This window comes from Amblyomma americanum, chromosome 3 (genome assembly GCF_052857255.1).
Source record: "Amblyomma americanum isolate KBUSLIRL-KWMA chromosome 3, ASM5285725v1, whole genome shotgun sequence".
Taxonomy (NCBI): Eukaryota; Metazoa; Arthropoda; class Arachnida; order Ixodida; family Ixodidae; genus Amblyomma; species Amblyomma americanum.
The window spans coordinates 60,895,589-60,915,880 of record NC_135499.1 but is presented as its reverse complement, the minus strand read 5'-3'; positions in this window follow the sequence as shown (position 1 = coordinate 60,915,880).

Genomic DNA, 20,292 nt, shown 5'->3' with positions numbered 1-20,292 from the left:
GCGCTTGTTTATTAACTTCGATAGCTCTGCTAGTTCTGTCTGTAGGGTTAGATGCCCTCATGCTTTGACGTCTCTTAATCAGGTCTTTCGTCTACTGAGATAGTTTGCCGGTATCCTGACGAACCGTCCTACGGCATACTTAATTCTACTGCGCACTCCGTAATGATGGCTGTCTGATAATCGTTCATTGTATCAACATTAAGATCGTCTTTCTCAGTTAAAGCTGAATATCTGTTCTGCAGTGATATCCTGAATTCCTCTATTTTCCATCTTACAGCTAGCACGTTAATGGAATTCCTCTTCACTAGCTTCTTGCGTTCCTTCTTCAAGCCTAATCTAATTCGAGACCTTACCACTCTGTGGTCGTTACAACGCACCTTTCCCAGGACATCAACATACTGCACGATACCAGCGTTTGCACATAGTATGAAGTCAATTTCATTTCTAATCTCACCATTAGAGCTCTTCCAGGTCCACTTCCTGTTCTCTCGTTTGCGGAAAAAGGCATTCATGATGCGCAAATTATTTCTATCTGCCAACTCTAGTAATAGCTCTCCCCTGCTATTCCTAGAACCTATCCCATAGTCACCTACCACCTGGTCACCAGCCTGCTTCTTGCCTACTTTCGCATTGAAGTCGCCCATCAGTACAGTGTACTGCGTTTTTACTTTGTTCATTGCCGATTCCACGTATTCATGGAAGCTTTCAACGGTCTGGTCATCATTACAAGATGTAGGCGCGTGGGCCTGCACCACCTTCAGCTTGTACCTCTTATTGAGCCGAATTACGATAGCTACCACCCTTTAGTTAATACTATAGAACTCCTCTACGTTTCCAGCTATATCCTGATTAATGAGGAGTCCCACACCTATTTCTCGTCTATCCGCTAAGCCATGATAGCACAGTATGCGTCCGTACTTTAGTACTGTATACGCCTCACCTGTCCTCCTAACTTCACTAACCCCTATGACATCCCATTTAATGCACGCTAGTTCCTCGAATAGCCCTGCTAGGCTAGCCTCATTAGATAAGGTTCTAGTGTTAAACGTTGCCAGGTTCAGATTCCAATGGCGGCCTGTCCGGAGACAGAAATTCTTAGCACCCTCCGCTGCGTCACAGGCCTGACCGCCGCCTTGGTCAGTTGCTGCGCAGCCGCTGGGGATTGAGGGCTGAGAGTTAATTGGTTTGTTCATGGAACGTTGTGGTCAAGTACTGCACCAGGGTGGCCAAGTCCTGTTCTCGTGAGGGAGTGTGTTGTCGGTTCTGGTCACCGAGTTCAGGCCGCACACCAGGCCTGCCTATGAAATTCGATCGACACGCGGAGTTTTTTTTTTTTCAAACCCGGTGGATAATTGCGCGGCACCGGGATTCAAACCCCGGTCCCCTTGCACGCTAGGCGGACGCTGTACCTCTACGCCATCGCTGCACCGGCGGTATTTATTATGCATCAAGAAGCACAGGGGAGCGCTGAAGGGCTTGTGTATAATGCAGATGGTCCAAATAAATGGAAAAGGAAAGGACTCAAGCAAGAACGAAAAAACACAGCTGGTTGTGTTTTCTTTTTACAAAGCTTCCTGTTTTTTTCTCCACATTCTGTTTGCTTTGCGCTGTGTTTTGATATTCTTATGGAATTTTATCTTGAGTAGATTTCTTTTGCAGAATGTCTAATCAACAAGGTTATGATTTCAGACAAGATTTCAGAACTATACTATGCAAGCAAGTATGCAGCCATATTTCGACCACCTTAGGGCCCTAGCGCAGCTTCAGCATTTTACGGTTGTCGTAGACGACTCATAAGCCTAGAGACACATATCAACCTCATCAACCTATATCATATCAACCTATATCAGCCTCAGCATGCTCATAAACCTAGAGCGTGATTCAACACATATTCTGAAGTAATCGAACGAGAAAGTGAGATTTTCACACTCTACACTACTTCGAACCTCATTAACAATTGGGGTTATAGCCTCAGTGAGGCTTAACGAACAAAATTCACATCTTCAGCTTAAATCAAAGAAACAGCATATAAAATAATACGTTCCTTAAATACGCGCGGTGCACTGTGCACAAGACAAAATTATATATACAACTCCAAGTTTGTGATTAGCTACAGCCCTATTTCTGTATTTCACACATCAAATTCTTGTAGTCATTTTTAATGCTCTCTAAATATTTGCGCAACAAAAACAAAACAAGAATTCAAATTGCGAAAACAAAAATTAACGTTCGCTTTAGGTAGTACAATCTCCAACCGAAAATAAATACCTTCATAAATATGTTCAACGTTCGCGTCGAATGACTTCTAATAGGACAGTTCTTCACATGCTGCAGTTCACATATATCAGCTCAAAGTACAGCTGTCAACACAAGACCGTCCCTTCCTTTCCCTTTCATAATACACTGTTCCGTGCCTCGCTTTCTGTCTATATTATTCAAACAATATTGCAATATTCCTTCGACATTTCTCCTCAGAGAAAGTAACGTACTAGGTGCGCGTCAACATTTCAGATTTCTTGGCTAATATCTTTCTAAAATCGAACAGTGAATGTATGCTTACATTTATTGCTTTCATCACGTCCGGGACTGTTACGCCGTAGCTAGGAAAAAGCTCCTGGCGAGCGAAAAAATGCATAAACTCGTGTAAAAGGCTCCAATGTTATGCGCGTTCTTGTAGTGTCTACTTACAGGGCTGATGGCATCAGCAACCGTGAAGAGTTTATCAATGCACCAAAAGATTTTGTTCCGTACCTCAGCGAGCGACTGCAACAGCACATGCCCGTAAATCAAAGGAATGCACCGAGTGTCTTCTTTAAGAACTTACGGTTACGTTGTTGGCGTACGCGTAGCATAGTCTAAGCACAGTACATCCTCTTTTCGCTTCCTAGAAAATTAAAAGGGCGCATAGTATTAGTAGGGAATGTAGGAATAAAAGGACACTAAAAAGAAATACCAAGGCAAGCTAGATTTATAGGTTATCATCACGGAATTGCAAAGATGTGATTTTTTTCAGAAAATTGTGCTTTGATAAGAAGAAATCTGCGCAGATGCGAAGTACACGCGACGACACTCCTCGCCGATTCCTGCAACTGCACCTGGTGATGTGCTTTCTTCCTTGTCCACGATTCGTTAATATCTTTCTCGAGCAACTGTTGTTTCGCTGTCAGAGAGCAAGTGCCATTGAAAACTAAGGAAAGCAACACTGCAAGCGTAGCGGGAATACGAAGAGGCTCATAATTAAAACAACGCAAGACAGGCCACCGAGTGACCGGCGAGACAAACACGTGCCTGAAGCTTTCGCCTTGCATTCTGTGCACTGAGCTGCGTGTGGCCTTTATTCGCAGCAAGTTCGGAACCGCAAGCCCTCAGTGACAATCATGTTTGGAAGTGGAGCCTATGAGCGGGCGGAGGTTGCCAGCGAACACATGCTTATCACTGCAGGGCAAAGACCTATAGAATATAGAATATAAAAATGACGTAACTGTTCCGCGTTCGGCGCCTGTAAATGTTGGAGGATGAGGGGAGGTAGCGATTTTCTCAGCAATACAGCCACCTTTCCGCGCAGATTGAAAAGTCGTGCGGGGGAATAATCTATACATCTAGCGTAGCATCGTGCTTAGTTTACTCTTTCCCTTTGCTGTCTCTTTCAGTACTTGCACATCGAAAGTTGCCATTGGCCAAGGATAACGGCACTGGTAGTGTGCACGCTACAAGCATAGTGCCACCCATTCCGAGCGCTCAGCGTGCATTACGATTACCGGTGCTCTTAGCTTGAGGAGATTTAATAAAGTAAATGCATTTCTAAAATGGTCACTCAGGCCTCACGTACAGTAAAAGAATTGAATTTAGCGTGTTTCGCTCCAGGCGAGATCGAAAGCTCCGGGGGTATGTTTTGGGGTTCCATAAGAATTCAAAGCAAATAGAAAAAAGACCAAAGCATTGATGAGAGCGAAACCCAGTTCAACCTACTGCATTCCAATGTCTAATGCAGCGTTGTGATTCTGTTATTTAGGTACAGTGAATATTCAGGCAACGTTATACGGCAGTAGCAGTTAACATTAAAGACCACGGCGCCGCAACGACAGACTGCCAGCGATTCTACTCGTTGGAGACTTCAATATCGACATGAAATCAGCTACTTTAAGAGAAGAAGGCTTAACGGAGCTACTAATGTTGTATCTCGCTACAGCCACATGGTTGGTTTTCAACTCGCAGCAAACCTGCGCAGACTTGGTGTTTCAGGTTCGCAGTCGAGGAAACGGCAAGCTATACACCACTTGCCATTACAGAGGCTGCAGAGCCGCTCTAATGACGATAAAATTGTTATACCAGACTATTTCAAGTAATGTAACCATGAAGGAAAAAAAACTCAGGAGGGAGTGCGACGCCAAGCGGGCAGCCTTCTCAAGCCAAGTGCTCGTGAAGCCCCGTTTTTCGCTTTCCGAGTCAGTCGCTAATGTTGTGGTTTTGGTATGTTTTAGCGCGCGCGTCTGCGCGGCCCGTGGCGCGGGCGTCTACAGGAAGGCGGTTGATGTACAGTCAGTTTGCCCCGCCGGTCTGCGCATGCTCGCGCGCAGCGGTGATAACGTTCACCGCACACTATCACGTGGCGTGATCACTAGGGGACCGACTCTCTACATTTTACTTTTTATCGCTAGGCTTCAAGGCTATCACCGGACTCTCCCTCCTCATTTTTTTCTTCATGAATCTCACACATATAAGGCTAAATCATCTAATACAATGAATAGACTAAGCTCACTAACTCATGTACGATCCTCTTAGCAACCGATCAAAATCACCTTGCTCTTGGTAGAGCCACCGTTTGCCAATTTTTTTTTTCTAATCGCACCGCTTCCTAGGTCCGCGCATCTGGGACGGTAAATATGACACAAGAGAAATTAAAGGGAAATAGAATTATGGATAGAGCACTCCTCGGAAGCGCTCCAAATGTTTTTTTTAGATCGGAAAGGTGGCCGCGTGCCTGAGAAAACCACTGGTGGAATTCGCGGAACCCTTCTACATTGAATTCACTCGCAAAAAATTGCTCGTCAACGTCATTTTTATGACAACGTTGTGCTCCAGAGCTGCCTCCCAACCACAACCAGAATACCGAGCCTGCGTCATGCAACATGATGCCCGCAAACCCTCGCGTCGCCGGCTGCTTATCTCCGACAGCATTGCACTTAGTACTCGTTGCATGCGTCAACGCTCTCATCTTCCGTGTTTTTCCGTGTTCAGCCGCGATCCACGGGCAGTTAGCGTTTCCCTTGGATGAATCAGTGTCCGATGAATATCTGGACGGCACCAGGTTGATGTTTTCGACAACAAAAACCAGAGAGCAATCGAGCGGAGCGGAGCGCCTTGCCGTAGTCTTATTTCTGCGCGAATGGAAAGCAGGGACGCACTCTTCTGCAATGTTCTCCCCATCGTCAAGCTTGACTCGCCGACAGTTCTGTCTCTGCGATCGACGAGTTAGTGTACCGTGCGATTTAGCTTGAGCTCTCGTTACTGCTTTCAGCGAGGGACATCGCACAGGGAGCGACTGAAGCGAATGCTGTCGCACTTGCTTTCGCATCGAGTCCAGGCAGTTGAGTGCTCGTGAGCGTTAGTTGTCGTTAAAGTCAGAACAGGAGTGCAAACCGTGTCCTAGTGCGAAGGCTTCACCTCTAGTGCAGATACGAGAAACTCCTGCGCCAGAAAAATAATAATTGTGAAATAAAAGAACGAGTCAGAGAAAAAAAACTGCAGCTCCTTGGCGGCCCTCAGTGTGCATTAGCCCGCGTCTCACCAGTTCTTAGCGAGCAATGCGCGAAACGGTATTCCGAGAAAACCGAAGTTCTGAGTGTTGTTATGTATATGCGTCTTATAAACGCATTCTGTGGTGTGCTTGGAGTTTCGAAAACGACCTCAGATTATATGTAATCATACAGCGGGACACACGAAGCGTACGCTGTGTTTCTCAGCTCATCGCGGGCGGGAAGTTCCTGCAATCTACAGGCATACGAAATATTTTAGAACATTTCGTTCTACAAGGAGTTGCAAAAGCAATAAATTTCGTCGCTGCGTCCACTGCGGCTGACGTATATTCATTTGTATTTATTTGTTAGTATTATGGTCAGTTTTAGGGGGCTTATAGTGAGTGGACAATTACGGAAACGGTATTCCTAGATATTGATTTGATCTGCCTATAAACACGGATTGGTGGCGAAATGCCTCCCTTTCTGAGCCGGCGTAGTGACGGTAGTATTTTATCATGACCCGTCGTCCGGAGCCCCTTCTTCTGGCTATTGGGTTCTTTACGAAAAAAAATATATTTACTGTGCCGCCATTCACTGAGGTGTAGTACTATTTCCGTGAGACGCAAAGCACGCGTCTAAATTCCCCGAGAGGCAGCATCTTGGGACGTGCTCGCGCATCTGCATACCAACCTCTCACACCAAGCTTTAACCAAAACTCCTGCACTGACACTGCCAATAAGACGCAGTCGATTCTCCGACGGTACTTGCCCATCACCGTCGAAATAGCGCTACAGGAAAAACCGACCTATCAATCGTGGCATGGCGCAGTTGCAGGAATCTGCAGGTGGTGGCGCCACATGTCTTTTTACTTGTTTTTGTGCAATTTTCTCGCTTAACAATGCTCTGTTTTCGGCACCAAATGCGCATTTGCTCTCAGGCGACGCTAGCCTGTGACTGCAGCTTTACTTATTGTTACAGACTAGTGTCCATTTAATATGTGACAAAAACGTGAAGCTCCCTGTTTGGGGCTCGGCAGAAAGCCAATCAGAATGAAATTGCTATTTGGCACAGCCATAAAAAGTGCCGAGGAAAAATGAGTCAGGGAGTATATTAGGCAGACTTTCCGATTCATCGCTTGACCTTTGCGCGAACAACGAACAGCGATAACTCGGTATATCCTGTGCAATCCCAAGCCACCTCGTTTGACTAGGCCACTTTCTCGAAAGCGCTGAAGCCTAACCCGCATGTCTCGTGTTCCAAGCCCTCATGGACAACGACCTCTTTGCTGAACAGATAAGCGATGAAGAGTCCGCTTTCAAATGACACCATTCCTCACGCTCAGTGTCGCCTAAAGCGCGATATTTGTATGTGGTAACAGCTCAAACATAAAATACAGTGTGCAGACAGTGTGTTTGCTGAGTCCGAGAAGGCTCCTGAGACCAGTGCACGCCGTCGCCCGATTAAGGCTCACATAAGGCCCAGCAATTCTCCAAACAAAAATCTCTCCGGCTTCCAGCACATCGTTTGTCCCTTGAAGGGCTCATGTCCTCCGACTCTATTCCTTTCGTCATTCGTTACCGCTAAGCCTGAAGTGCCAGAAATGGCATGCAATAAGTAGCTGCAGGCAAGGGCAACGGGAATGCATGTAGGTGCCCACCAAGCGAGCGTAAATATTTTGGTGAACACAGGTCAACATAGCCTCGTCACCCCTTTCGCATACATTGGGATGCTCTGTTTTCTGGAAAGGATCAAGCGCAGAACGTACGCAAGTAAACGCCAGTAAATACGCAATTACTCAAGTAAATAGGCCTACAAAGTTCAAGGTAGATTACGGGCCCAGAACAACACCTAAGCACAAAGCTCCAACGCTCACATAAATGACCCGTGGCTTGGCGTTCAGTACTATAATTTCGGTCTTGCAGGAGAAAAGAATGTCAGTTGCAGTTCTTGTTGCAATAGCGAATTCTCGGGGGTCTGGAAAGAAAATATAGAAAAATAAAACAACTTGAACACCGACAACAGTATGGTATTCGCGTAAGATCACAGCGAAACGCCGCAATGTCCTGATCAATTTTTTATTTATTTGTTTATTTATTTATTTATTTATTTATTTAGGATACCCTCAGAGTACAGATGTACGTTACAGAGGGGAGTGGTGGATACAGTTTATACAATGTCAAGACAAGGTTTAGATAAAATGCATACAAAGTAAAGTTAGCACATGAAGAAAACAAAATAAAACAAAAGAAAAAAGAACAACAAGGTACAAAATGTAATTTATATGGCGGCATTGGTGTCAAAAATATAACAAAAATATAAAAATGCAACAAGGAACGCAGTACACAATGAAGATAGACAAATGAAAAGGGATTTAACACTGGGCAAAAAAGAAGCTTTGCAATGCGGATTTAAAGTTTTCTTCTCCAGTTATACTTGTTAGTGATGCAGATAGGTTATTCCAATCATTACAGGTCCGGGGAAGAAACGAGTTATAATAGGCAACCGTGTTTGAGTGTGGAATGTTGACCTTTTGACAGTGGTTACGGCGATATGAAATGTATGATGGGGGTTCAATCCACAAGGAGCACAATCTCGAGTTATGGTGGTATATTTTATAAAAAAGGGAGAGGCGAGACAGCTTTCTTCGAGTTTATAATAACAGGAGATGCAAGTATACTTTCATATTAGTAACGCTGGCTGTCCTTTGATAGTTAAGATGAACCGGGCTGAGCGATTTTGCACTGCCTCAAGGGACTGTATGAGGGTTACTTGGCTGGGATCCCAAACAGATGATCCGTATTCGCGTTGTGGACGAATGTAGGTTGTGTACATTATAAATTTTAATGATGATAGTGCAAGACAGAAACTACGGCGAATGTATCCAAGAGTACGACTGGCTTTGGCGAGGATGGAACTGACATGTGATTTCCAAGAGAGAACCTTACCTTAAGTATGCACATTTTATGTGTATTTTTATGTTTACGCTCCCTGAATACTCAGTAGGTCTTTTACAGCTGATGCAAAATAACGTTGAATGTGACCAAACACACATTTTCCTTACGCGGACGTCACTTATTTTCTATCTCTTTTCAGGGCCATCTGCCAGCTTATCATCCGAAGCTCTGCGCTATCATAGCGACAATTTATTAGAGGCGAATTTGCCGAAGAAAGTTCTCCTAATAAATATGCTCTGGGAGCCAATCGTAACATTTTTACTCCTTATCTTGAGCACTTTGCTGCCAAAAACGGACATCCTCAGGCAACAACTTTACAGACCTAGCGCCACTAATTGCAGAACAAATTCACTGTTTATTTAAGCCCACCCGCCACGGTGGCCTTGTGGCTTTGGTGTTCGCTTCCAAGCGCAAGTTGCCGGTGTTAAACCCCAACTACGGCGGCCACGTTTGCATTGCACAAACGCCCACGTGTCTTGCGATGTCAGCTCGCGGGAAAGAGCCCCAGATGGTCGAAATTATTCCGGAACCACGAATTCCGGCGTCTTTAGTAGCCCATCTATAGCTACGGGATGGTCAACCCCAGCTTTTTGTACGCGCTGCATTCATTCCTAGTTCGCCAGAAGTATGAAAACAAACGTACTTAGCTTTCCACCGCACAATACGACGTGTTCAGTGTCCCCAATGGCGCCAAGTGAGGTCGGTGCAATAATGAATGCCGAAATGAGACTAATGAGGCTGCGCTGTAGCCCTGAATACTTAAAACTTTTCATCCCGTTTGAACAAATAGTTGAATACCAGCTGGCCGTATGAAAAAAACCAGCAACTAACAAACCTGATTGCTTTTAACAGCTGGAAATATCGTTCAGTGACTTAAACAATAAACGCTGCGCTGTACAGGCCCCATTCGGCGCTTCTGCAGTGAGCTCGTTCGCGTGTCAATATTTCACTTGGTCGAAACAATCGCTCAGTGTCAGCGACTATAGAGACTGAACACGCACAATCATTCATGCTGTCTTCTCCTGTACCTTTTCATGTTGGTCTTATGTTATTGTATCATTGCTACCTTTGTTATATTGTTGTTGTTTTTTTCTGGGGCATTCTCTCGACCCTGCTATCGCAGGCTCGAACAGCTTGCCTGCTTAAACAAGTCATAAAGGATCAGCTGCATCATGCTACTCGGCACACATCCTTGCACATCCAGAGCTCATTTTAAGCTGGATACCAGCGGATGTCATGCGTGGCTGATGTGTTCAACCGGCACGTGCTGCCATTAAATATGGGCATGTTATGGTCCATAGAATTAATTTCCTTATATGGTACAGCTGACACAAACATTTCACTGCACTAAGGCCCCAGCTCTGCCCAACACAAAAAAATGTATTTGCATTAATGCTTGTATAAAATGAAGCTATAAGTGCCTACTCGAAGATTTTGCCACCAAGCATCATGAAGCATGACCAATAAGTTGAACATATCATTATGCAACAATCAGCCACAATGCTTTATTTTTATGTTTGTTCATGTTGCCTAGTTCTTTACTAGTTTAATTGCAGTGCTAATGTTTAGGAGTTGCTATTCTAAATCTTTACCGCGAAACTCTCAAAACAAGATATCAATGTGCCTGTGAAACCCGCATGTAACGGACTCAACAACGCGCTTAAGTCCGCACCGATCTTCGATGAATCAGCTCGCGACGTTTCGTGCAGTGTGGCCTCCATAGACCTATCTAAAGAAGTTGCGCTGCGCCATCGCCACCGCGAATCACCCTAGGAGTTGTGGTACTGCTGCCGGCGGCCGCGTGGGCGCCGCGCGTGAACTCCGCTTTAGAGGCAGTCCTGTGTGCGCCGTTCATACGGTGTTCCGCTGCGTATATGCTCGGTTTATGAGACAGGTGGTTTACCTTATCAGCGCCATGGGCTGCACTGGCTGCACCAGCATACCCGGCTTTTAGTTTTGCTTAAAAAAACAATATTCCCAAACAAAGCGCGCAGAAGCTGGTCAGGGAAGCGATTTGTGCCCGACTTAACGTTATCGTTGGAGAGCAGCGTGAAGTCTTAGTGTCATGGGCGTATGGACGTATTCATGTCACGCGCCTCATGCTGCCAGACTAGCAATAGCGATTTTACGCCTTTTTGGAATGTGAATGCGCGGCGACAAAGACGTGTAAGTGTGGAATAACTCCTTTTATATTCTGGGAATATAAACTTTGTATCATTTTTAGTCTCGCCGTTCTGGCTCTTCCACGTCCACTTACGGGCCTCCCGTTTGCGGAAGAAAGTGTTTGTGGTCCGCAGATCATATTGTTTTGCGAACTGTACTTATACATCCTCCCTGGTATTCATAGAACCTATTTCATACAGTTCCACTGCTTGGGCCCCTGCCTGCTTCTTACCTCCCTTGGCACTGAATTCGCACGTCGGGACAATGTACCGCATTTTCACACTAATCATTGTCCAATCCCTGTTTTCATAAAGCCTTCTAGGTACTCGTCATCATAACTGGATCTACGGGCATAGCCCTGCACAACCCCCAATCTATACATCCTACTAAGATTTATTTCGATACCACCATCACCCCCCCCCCCCGTTAATGCTGTTTCGGAATCATTTAGCGAAGGCAACACGCCAATAGATCATATTCACAGCATCAATCAAGTGAGAGAGAAATCTACGAAACAGCACCAACCTCCATATATAGCCGTCATAAACTTCGATAAAACATTTGAGTCAGTCGAAATATCATCTGTTATGTAGGTATTGTGTAACCATGGTGTAGAATGTGTATTAAAAGGTTCTGGAGAACACCTATAGCGGTTGCACAGCGACCGCCGTCCTTCATGGGCAAAGTGATAAAAAACCGATAAGGAAGGATATCAGGCAAGGAGACATGATCTCACCGGTACAATTCACCGCGTGTGTTGCAGGAGGTATCCAGAGAACTGAATTCGGAAGAGTTTGGTAAAAAAGTTTTTCGTGAATGTTTAGGCAATCTCCAATTGCTGATATCGACTTGTTAATTACCTCCTGGAATGAACTGCAACGCGTGAACGAGGAACTAGAAAGGCAAAGCAGAGCGTTGGGTCTACGAAATAGCATAAAGAAAACAGATGCAAGATTCAGCAATCTCGAAAAGGAACACCAGTTGATGATAGGCAGCGAAGTGTCGCAGGTGGTAATAAAGTACTTATGTAATGTAGGTAGTGACAACATATCCGGAGCACGAGAGTGAAGTCATTAGCAGAATAAGAAAGAGATGGAGTGCATTTCGCAGGCAGTCCAGGTGATGAGCAGTTTACCAGTATCCCTCAAGAGGAAAGCATACAACAGCTGTATCTTTCCGCTACTCACCTATGGGGCAGAAATTAGAAAGCTATCGAAAATGATGGAACTTAAATTGAAGGTAATGCAACCAACTATAGAAGGAAACATGATAGGTGTAACATTAAGACGCTGGAAGAAAGCAGAGTGGGTGAAAAAACGAGCAAGGTTAATGATATTCTGGTCGAAATCGAGAGGAAGAAATGGGCTTGGGTAGGCGTGCCGTGCGAAGACAACATAATTGATGATCGTTAAGGGTAACGGAGTGAATCCCAAGAGAATGCAAGCGCAGCAAGGGGCGGCAGAGAGTTGGGTAGGCGGCTGAGATTAGGAAGTTTGTGGGGATAAAGTGTAGCAGCTGGCAGACGGGAAGGCTAATTGGAGAGATATCGGAGAGGTTTTTGCCCTGCAGTGGACGTAGTTATAGTTTGGCTTATGGGTGTTTAACATCCCAAAGTGGCTCATGCTATGAGGGATGCCGTTTTTAAGGGCTCCGGAAGGTTGAACCACCTAGGGTTCTTCTACGTGCACTGACATCGCGCAGTACACAGGCCTCTAGAATTTCGCCTCGATCCAAATTCGAGTGCCGCTGCCGGGATCGAACCCACGTCTTTTGGGTCAGCTGGCGAAAGCCATAACCACTGAGCCAACGCGGCGACTTGGACGTAGTTACGACGACTATGATATTGTAGAACATAGATTCTTAGTCATAGGTAATATTGGCTATTAAGCAACGCGTCATTTCTGTCAGAATTAGCCATTATGTGAGAATTTTTCAGCGTATTTTTTAGTGTATTAGCGCCGATGTTTACCCATGGGTCAATATGTGCCAGAGAGTACTACGAAAATCGTGAAAATCTTAAAATAAAAAAATATATGCTGAAATAGCCCGCTGAAATATCTAGAGAAATGTGACAAAACAAACAATAACCATTGAACATAAACGTTGCTCGCTGAAAATCTCTTCTAGATGGGTAGGTTGAGAGCGGCACATTTCTGCCTCCTCTCGCGAGCACCTATTTGGATGTGCGCCGCAAGGTCGTCTGCGTACTGTCATCAACAAATTAAACGCGAACAAGGCCATCGAAACACGAACAGCAAAATGAGCCGACCATAGCTGGGGGAAGCTCAATACTAGCGCAGGTTAATTTCGTACCGAATGCCCCAACATTTATCTCTATAAATGCTCATCAAACTGCCTTGTATCTCCTTTTCTGTAAATATTGTGTTAGTATGTTTGTTGGTATTCCGTTTCTCTTATTGGTGTTTGATTTCTTGACGAGAGTACGTCTTTGGGCTTCCCAGCATCGATCAGGAGGCGATCCGAAAGTGATAGTGCAAGTTTTATGCTTATCCCTCAATATGAAGTAGACTTGACTTCAAATAAGGGAGTAATTACTCATTACCATCCACGCAAGTGCAGCCATATAGCTACTGAGAAATTTATACAGCGTCACAGAATTTTGTAGATGAAAAAAATTCGTTCTTGGCCAATCTATCAACAAATCTTGGCATCTCTTTTTTATTCACATAGTGTTTACTACATGAATGTGCATACAAGGAGAGAGCTATTACAGAGATTCTCCGCGAAGCTGTCAGCAGTGGCTGCTCTGCACTACGTTAACTGAAAACACAACTACACACACCTAAAATGGCATCAAACGAAGACAATGCATGGGCAATGGAAGCGAATTCCTTGGAAAGTCCCTTTATTAACAAATATTATTCACCTGGATCTTCATTTGGTGGTGGAAATGCTCTTTGGGAGAAGGGACGTGTTCGGCGTTTTGATCCAACATGCAAGTTTTCCAGAGGCTGTGCAGTTCAATTAGAAAAAATAAAACGTCATGCGTTCTTTATCATGCTGAATAGCCATAAGATATCGCACACTATGGAAATATGAATTAGCGCCACATGCTACTCCCTACGGGCCGTGAGAGACAGTGGCCTTATCTCATCATTTGGCGTATCCATTCTTTATACTAACATCAGAAGTACTCGTATCTCAAACAAGCAAAAGACTCATCGGCAATCGACACCTGCTCTGCGCATATTATCGCACTAACTGAAACTTGGCTCTCGTCGCAGGTTCGTGATAGCGAAGTCTATCTCAACGCTAAACCGTTTGCAATATATCGATGTAACCTCACTTACAGACGAGGAGGGGGCGTTCTTTTAGCTGTATCGAAAACATGCCGTCATCTGGCGTCCATACAAACGTAGTTTTAGAAAATGTTTGGGCTTCGACTACTCTTGACCATAAGAAAGTCATAATCGGGGTATGTTATCGTCCTTCCTCTGCTGAGCGCTCGTTCAATAGTGACCTTCATGATGAAATTAACGTCATAAGCACTAGATTTCCCTCAGCTACATTGCTTTTACTCGGAGACTTTAATCTTGCTAACATAAGACGGGATTCCCAGCCTCCTTCCGTATCTCCCTTTTCTTGCGATGCCAGTGAATTTCTAGGTTTGTGCTCTGTTTTCACTTACACAAATAGTCACCCAAGCTACCAGATCATCCGTTAATACCGCCAACATCTTGGATTTGATTCCAAGCAATCGGCCCGACATTGCTTCCGCCATTAATTATTTGCCCAGTATAAGTGATCACTCTTTGCTGAATTTCAACATTAAGGCGGCTTGTTCTATGCGCGCCAAAAAGAAAAAAGACCATTCACGGCTATAATATACCTAACTTCGATGCAATTATTTACGAATTACCAGCATTTATGTAAATCATCAGGAATTTTATGATCGATCTTTTCAAGCCAATTGGGATATGTTTGCTGCCAGAATTCACGAAGAAATTGATAAGTACATTCCTACTCGCACCATAATTTCTAACCCGCAGGCCCCATGGTATACAGCCCATATCAAACGCCTATCAAACAAGAATGAGCGCCGATATCGCGCCGCTAAACTGTCTACCAGAAAGTCTCATTGGGATTCATATAAAGCAACGGCTAACGCCTACATAACAGCACTAAAACAAGCAAAAGAAAAGTTTCTACCACCATACGATTCATGCTGTCATCGAACCTTAAAAAATTCGGGCGCATTATCTACCCACCAATTGACGAATCCATCACTTTGATAGACGAGTCAGGGGAGCCTATACCGAGCAATTCATGCGCTTCGGCCGTTTAACAAAACCTGTGTGAAGAATTTTTCCCATACTACAGGCGTTAACCTTCCTGCCACCCACCGGTATAATTATGTAGATATGCCTCCTATATACACTGACTCATCAGGAATTGCTAAACATATTAAAGATCTAAAACTTCATTCATCACTCGGCTACGACTGTATTTATGGCATTTTTTTTTTAAATACGTTTGCCTGCACTTCTATTATACCAACCAAGAATTTTCAGCAATCTCTTGACACCTCAACATTGCCCAATCAATGGATAATCTGGAAGGTGGTTCCATTCTTCAAATCAGGAATTAAAACGTCACCTGCAAATTATCGTCACCCGCCACGGTAGCTCAGTGGTTAGGCGCTCGGCTACTGATCCGGAGTTCCCGGGTTCGAACCCGACCGCGGCGGCTGCGTTTTTATGGAGGCAAAATGCTAAGGCGCCCGTGTGCTATTCGATGTCAGTGCACGTTAAAGTTCACCAGGTGGTAGAAATTATTCCGGCGCCCTCCACTATGGCACCTCTTTCTTCCTTTCTTCTTTCACTCCCTCTTTTATCCCTTCCCTTGCGGCGCGGTTCAGGTGTCCGGCGATATATGAGACAGATACTGCGCCATTTCCTTTCCCCAAAAAACCAGTTATTATGGAGTTCCCGGGTTCGAACCCGATCGCGGCGGCTGCGTTTTTCTGGAGGAAAAACGCTAAGGCGCCCTTGTTCTGTGCGATGTGAGTGCACGTTGAAGATCCCCAGGGGGCCGAAATTATTCCGGAGCCCTCCACTACGGCACTTCTCTCTTCCTTCTTTCACTCCCTCCTTTATCCCTTCCCTTACGGAGCGGTTCAGGTGTCCAACGATATACGAGAGACATACTGCGCCATTTCCTTTCCCCAAAAACCAATTATTGTTATGATTATTATGGCTGACCTCATTGTGGTGGCAGCATTGCCGACAACATTCGCATCAAAAATGTTTAGCAGCCGTTCGTCGTACACCGTTCCCGATGGTGTCAGCATTTCTCTTTGCATATAGCTTATATGTTTTAGTCGAGCTGGAGGCTAGCTTACGACAGCGATTCGGACCGATGACACATGCACCTTCAGTTGCGTGCTTCAAGGAGCGGTTGAGGTGTCCACCGAGATGTCGAGATGTCAGACCTACTGCACCCTTTCCTTTCCTCAAAGCACATGCTTTCACATTCATCCACGTAAGTTGACTTTAGCGCCTTCAGATTTTTTAAAAGCCGCGGGAAAATAGCTGTCGAGCAGCACCGACATCTGGATGGGTTTTGACAGGTGCTTCGCCATCATTTGCAGTTAGTACTAAGAGGCGAACACATGCAAGTCTCTCACCTGCGCTGACATATATGAAAGATAATAAATTAGCACCTGTTTCAAATCATATTCCCTCCTATATGAACTCCGCATCATATGAAAAATATCACTGCCCTTGAACCTATCAGAAAGAACTATACAAAAATCTCACCTATTTCAGGACGATGACGAGGAAGACGAATTGGCTCTAGACCAGAACGCCGGCCCTTCGCCTCTTCAGTTTTTTCCTGATTTACGACATTATAAAAAAACCATTTTTTCTTTTTTGGTGACGGTGATGGAAGTGGACGCTGTTGGACTTTAGTCCGGTGGGTCAGCCGCTACCGCCCAGAGGAAACGCCTTGGCCTACAGAATGACGCAAGCCGCCAGGCCACTGTGGTGTACTCGGCCACCCGTGATGACTCTTCTGCTGACGACGGCTTCATCAGAGTCCTAAGCAAGAAGGCCAAACCGAGACTGCGCCAAGGTGAAGACTCGTTGTCGTCGAATACGTCCACGATCACTACGGAGCGAGGATCATCGGCACATACTGTCCTGTTTCTGCCAGAGACTCCCACCCACAATCTCAACCACATCAATAGGCAAGCCACGTCTGCGTTCCTGGAGGCTCGCGTCCCGAGAGCAATTAAATATGTGAGAATGAATCGTTTTAGGAATGTCGTCGCCATTGATATCATGGACCGGAACGCGCTTGAAAGTTTGAGCAACATCCCAACGCTCGGCGGCATCAGCGTTCGTTCCCACGTCCTTCTATGCAGGGGCACTACGGCAGGCGTCATTTACGACGTCGACGTAGCCATCCGCGACTCTGATGAGCCCATTTTGATTCAACCAGCTACCGACGGCGTAGCCCTGCTGCAAGCTCAGCGTCTTCGAAGGACAAAGTGTATCAAGTTGACCTTCCAGGGGGACTGCATTCCAACGTACGTGAAAGTCGGGCACTTTCGGCATGCAGTTAGGCCTTTAATCCCAAAGCCTCTCCAGTGCCGGAAATGCATGAAGATAGGACACGTGAGTAGTGTGTGCAATTTCCCCATCGTGTGCCCTCGGTGTACTCAGCCACACAGCGGCGATTCTTGCCGGGCAACAGTCCTTACGTGTGCCAATTGCCGCGGCCCTCATGGCACTGCCTCCAAAGATTGTCCTCGCCTGAAAATGGAAAGGGCGATACTCAAACAAATGACAAGAGACAATTCGTACAGAGAAGCTGTCGCTAAGGTGCGACGACGTCGTCGCCCTCCTCACAGACCTTCTAAACGTGTAGCGAGCACTGTAAAGGATCGTCCAAGAATTTCTGCCACTTGTCCTCCCCCTCCGCATAGTACTTTAAGGACTGGGAGCCACATGACTGGCGAGGCACAGGCGGTTGTCGCAGACGGGCCTTGGCCATCCCTGCCTGAGCTACACACACCTGCAGTGACTAAGCAGGTATTGCGTACTCAGAGTCCCGAGCCTATTGCTACTCAAGCACAAGTCACATCTCCGGCTCAAGACCGAGACCGGCAAGTGACTTGGCCATCACTCCCGAAGCATTGCACACCCTCAATGACAGAACAGTCATCGTTCACCCAGTGTGTTGAGCCTAATGCTGGTCGGGTAGTAGGTCAGAAACCGGACCAGGACGCGGACGAGCAAGTGATTGCAATGCTGAAGCCAATCGTGAATGTCATGCGTGTGCTGCTTTCCAGCATGCAATGTCAGCTGCACAGAGTGCACTGAAGATGCTGGATTTGTTGAATCCAGTGCTTGCAGCTGTCCAATAGCTGGCACAACGCATCCTCCAGCCTGATCCTTCCGAGAAGTCCGATGCTTACATTGTCATCAACACTATCAGCAGCAACGGGAAGCAGCCAGTCTTGACACTGAAACGTCTGCGCTGCATTGTAATGAAGGGCCTTCGATCTTTTCTACTCAGGTCGCAGCAGTCGGCAGCCGTCAGACTCTGCAGGTTACAGCTGCGGCGGCCTGTGACTATCAGTGCTTGTGTCATTGCCTGTCGTGCTTGCTACGGACCACATTTCTCTATTCTTATTCTTTTACGCCCCCATCATCCCTCTCCCTCAGTGCAGGGTAGCCAACCGGGACATTTTACTGGTTAACCTCCCTGCCTTTCCTCTACCATTTCTCTCTCTCTCCCTCACCTATTTCATCTCTTGTTCACTGTTTTAAACTCTCCATTGTGCCCATTTAAATGTCACTCGTGATAGCCATCAAGTATTTACAAATTTTTACTGCCGTTTAGTTCTCCTTCCTACACCCGCGTATGTAGCGACGTTGTTTGAAACGTTCGGTCGATCAAAGTTGCTTATAGTTTGTTACAGGAAGATCTAGCTGATAGTGAAATTGTTGCCGTTTAACTGGAGGAAAACAGAGAGCAAACAAGGGGAAGCGACGAGATTCAATTTATCGTCATCTTGTTTGTGCATTGGCTAGGAGCCTTGCATCCGTAATCGGTGTGCGTTGCTCATCGTGCACGCCAACAATGCAGGGCAATAAAAACATTTACACATCACTGTCTTATCGCGTATTCTATCACTTACCGTTGCTCATGCGCCACTATGAATAATAATAATAATAATAATAATAATAATAATAATAATAATAATAATAATAATAATAATAATAATAATAATAATAATAATAATAATCATCATCATCATGCTCTTTATTTTTAATCCATACAGGGTGAAGGAAGAGATGATAAATAAAAGCGACGGGCGCTTGACTATGTTCTCAACCCCCTTAAAGTGGGCAGCGGCAGGGTTCGGCGGGCCTGGTGAATATACACATTACAAAACAAAAAGAAGGGAATAAAGGTTATGATAATAGATAGACCACGGGAATAACGTGATACTGGACAGCAGCATTAAAGGTGTAGCACAGAACAAATGTTTATTCCATGGTGCTGATAACGTGTCAGGGATCGTTACTTATAATGAGGTAATGTCGAATAAGCGAAGTGTTGGTATCGGTAATTTTGTTGGCGCTGTCGGCGAATTATTTAGGGTGGCCAGAAGCCGATAATGTAGCATGTGGTGACCGTACTTCGTCATTGCGGTAGGAATAGTCCAGTATGATCTGTGGCGTTGGGTATAAGGTGATTTGTACTCTTGCAGCAGGGCTAGCGTGTTTAGAAATGAAAGGCGCCTTTTTTTCAAGTTTGAAGCGATATTATAACAACTAAGAGTATATTTTGAATACATTGATTATTTCGAACTGTGGAAAGAAATGTTTTGTCGTGTATCGGTGCGGGAGGTTGTATTCCAGTCGAAGTATTTTTTTTCTATGACAGCAAGTTTTTTTATATATTATAGTGTGTAGTTCGGATTATATTGAAGTGCAGTAGTTAAAGTTAGAACGAAAAAGAACGTTGTATAAGATTTGTCTAACCTTCTGGGGCAGAATGGATCTACAGCGGGACACTAAGCGAATCACTTTGGATATAGTTAGATAAATATTATTTGTTCGTCCCACTGCATGTGTTCTGAAAATACGACCCCGAGTGATTTAAACGACCTTACTTTTTCAATGTTTACCAACTTATAGGTGAAATTCAAAGGTAGGCTGCATTCTTCGTTCTTAGGACGCAAGATCACTGCTTTTGATTCAGTTACGTTTACAGGTAGAGAGTTTGCATCGGACCATATTGCTAAACTTGCCATAAAATTATTTGCTTTGTATGATATTTCGTTTCCTGTTTTTCCGGAAAGAAATATACTCCTGTCTTCTCCACAAATAACCAAAATGCATGGAGATCTATACTCATTGCATCATTTATATATGTATTAAACAGCAGCGGACCTGCTG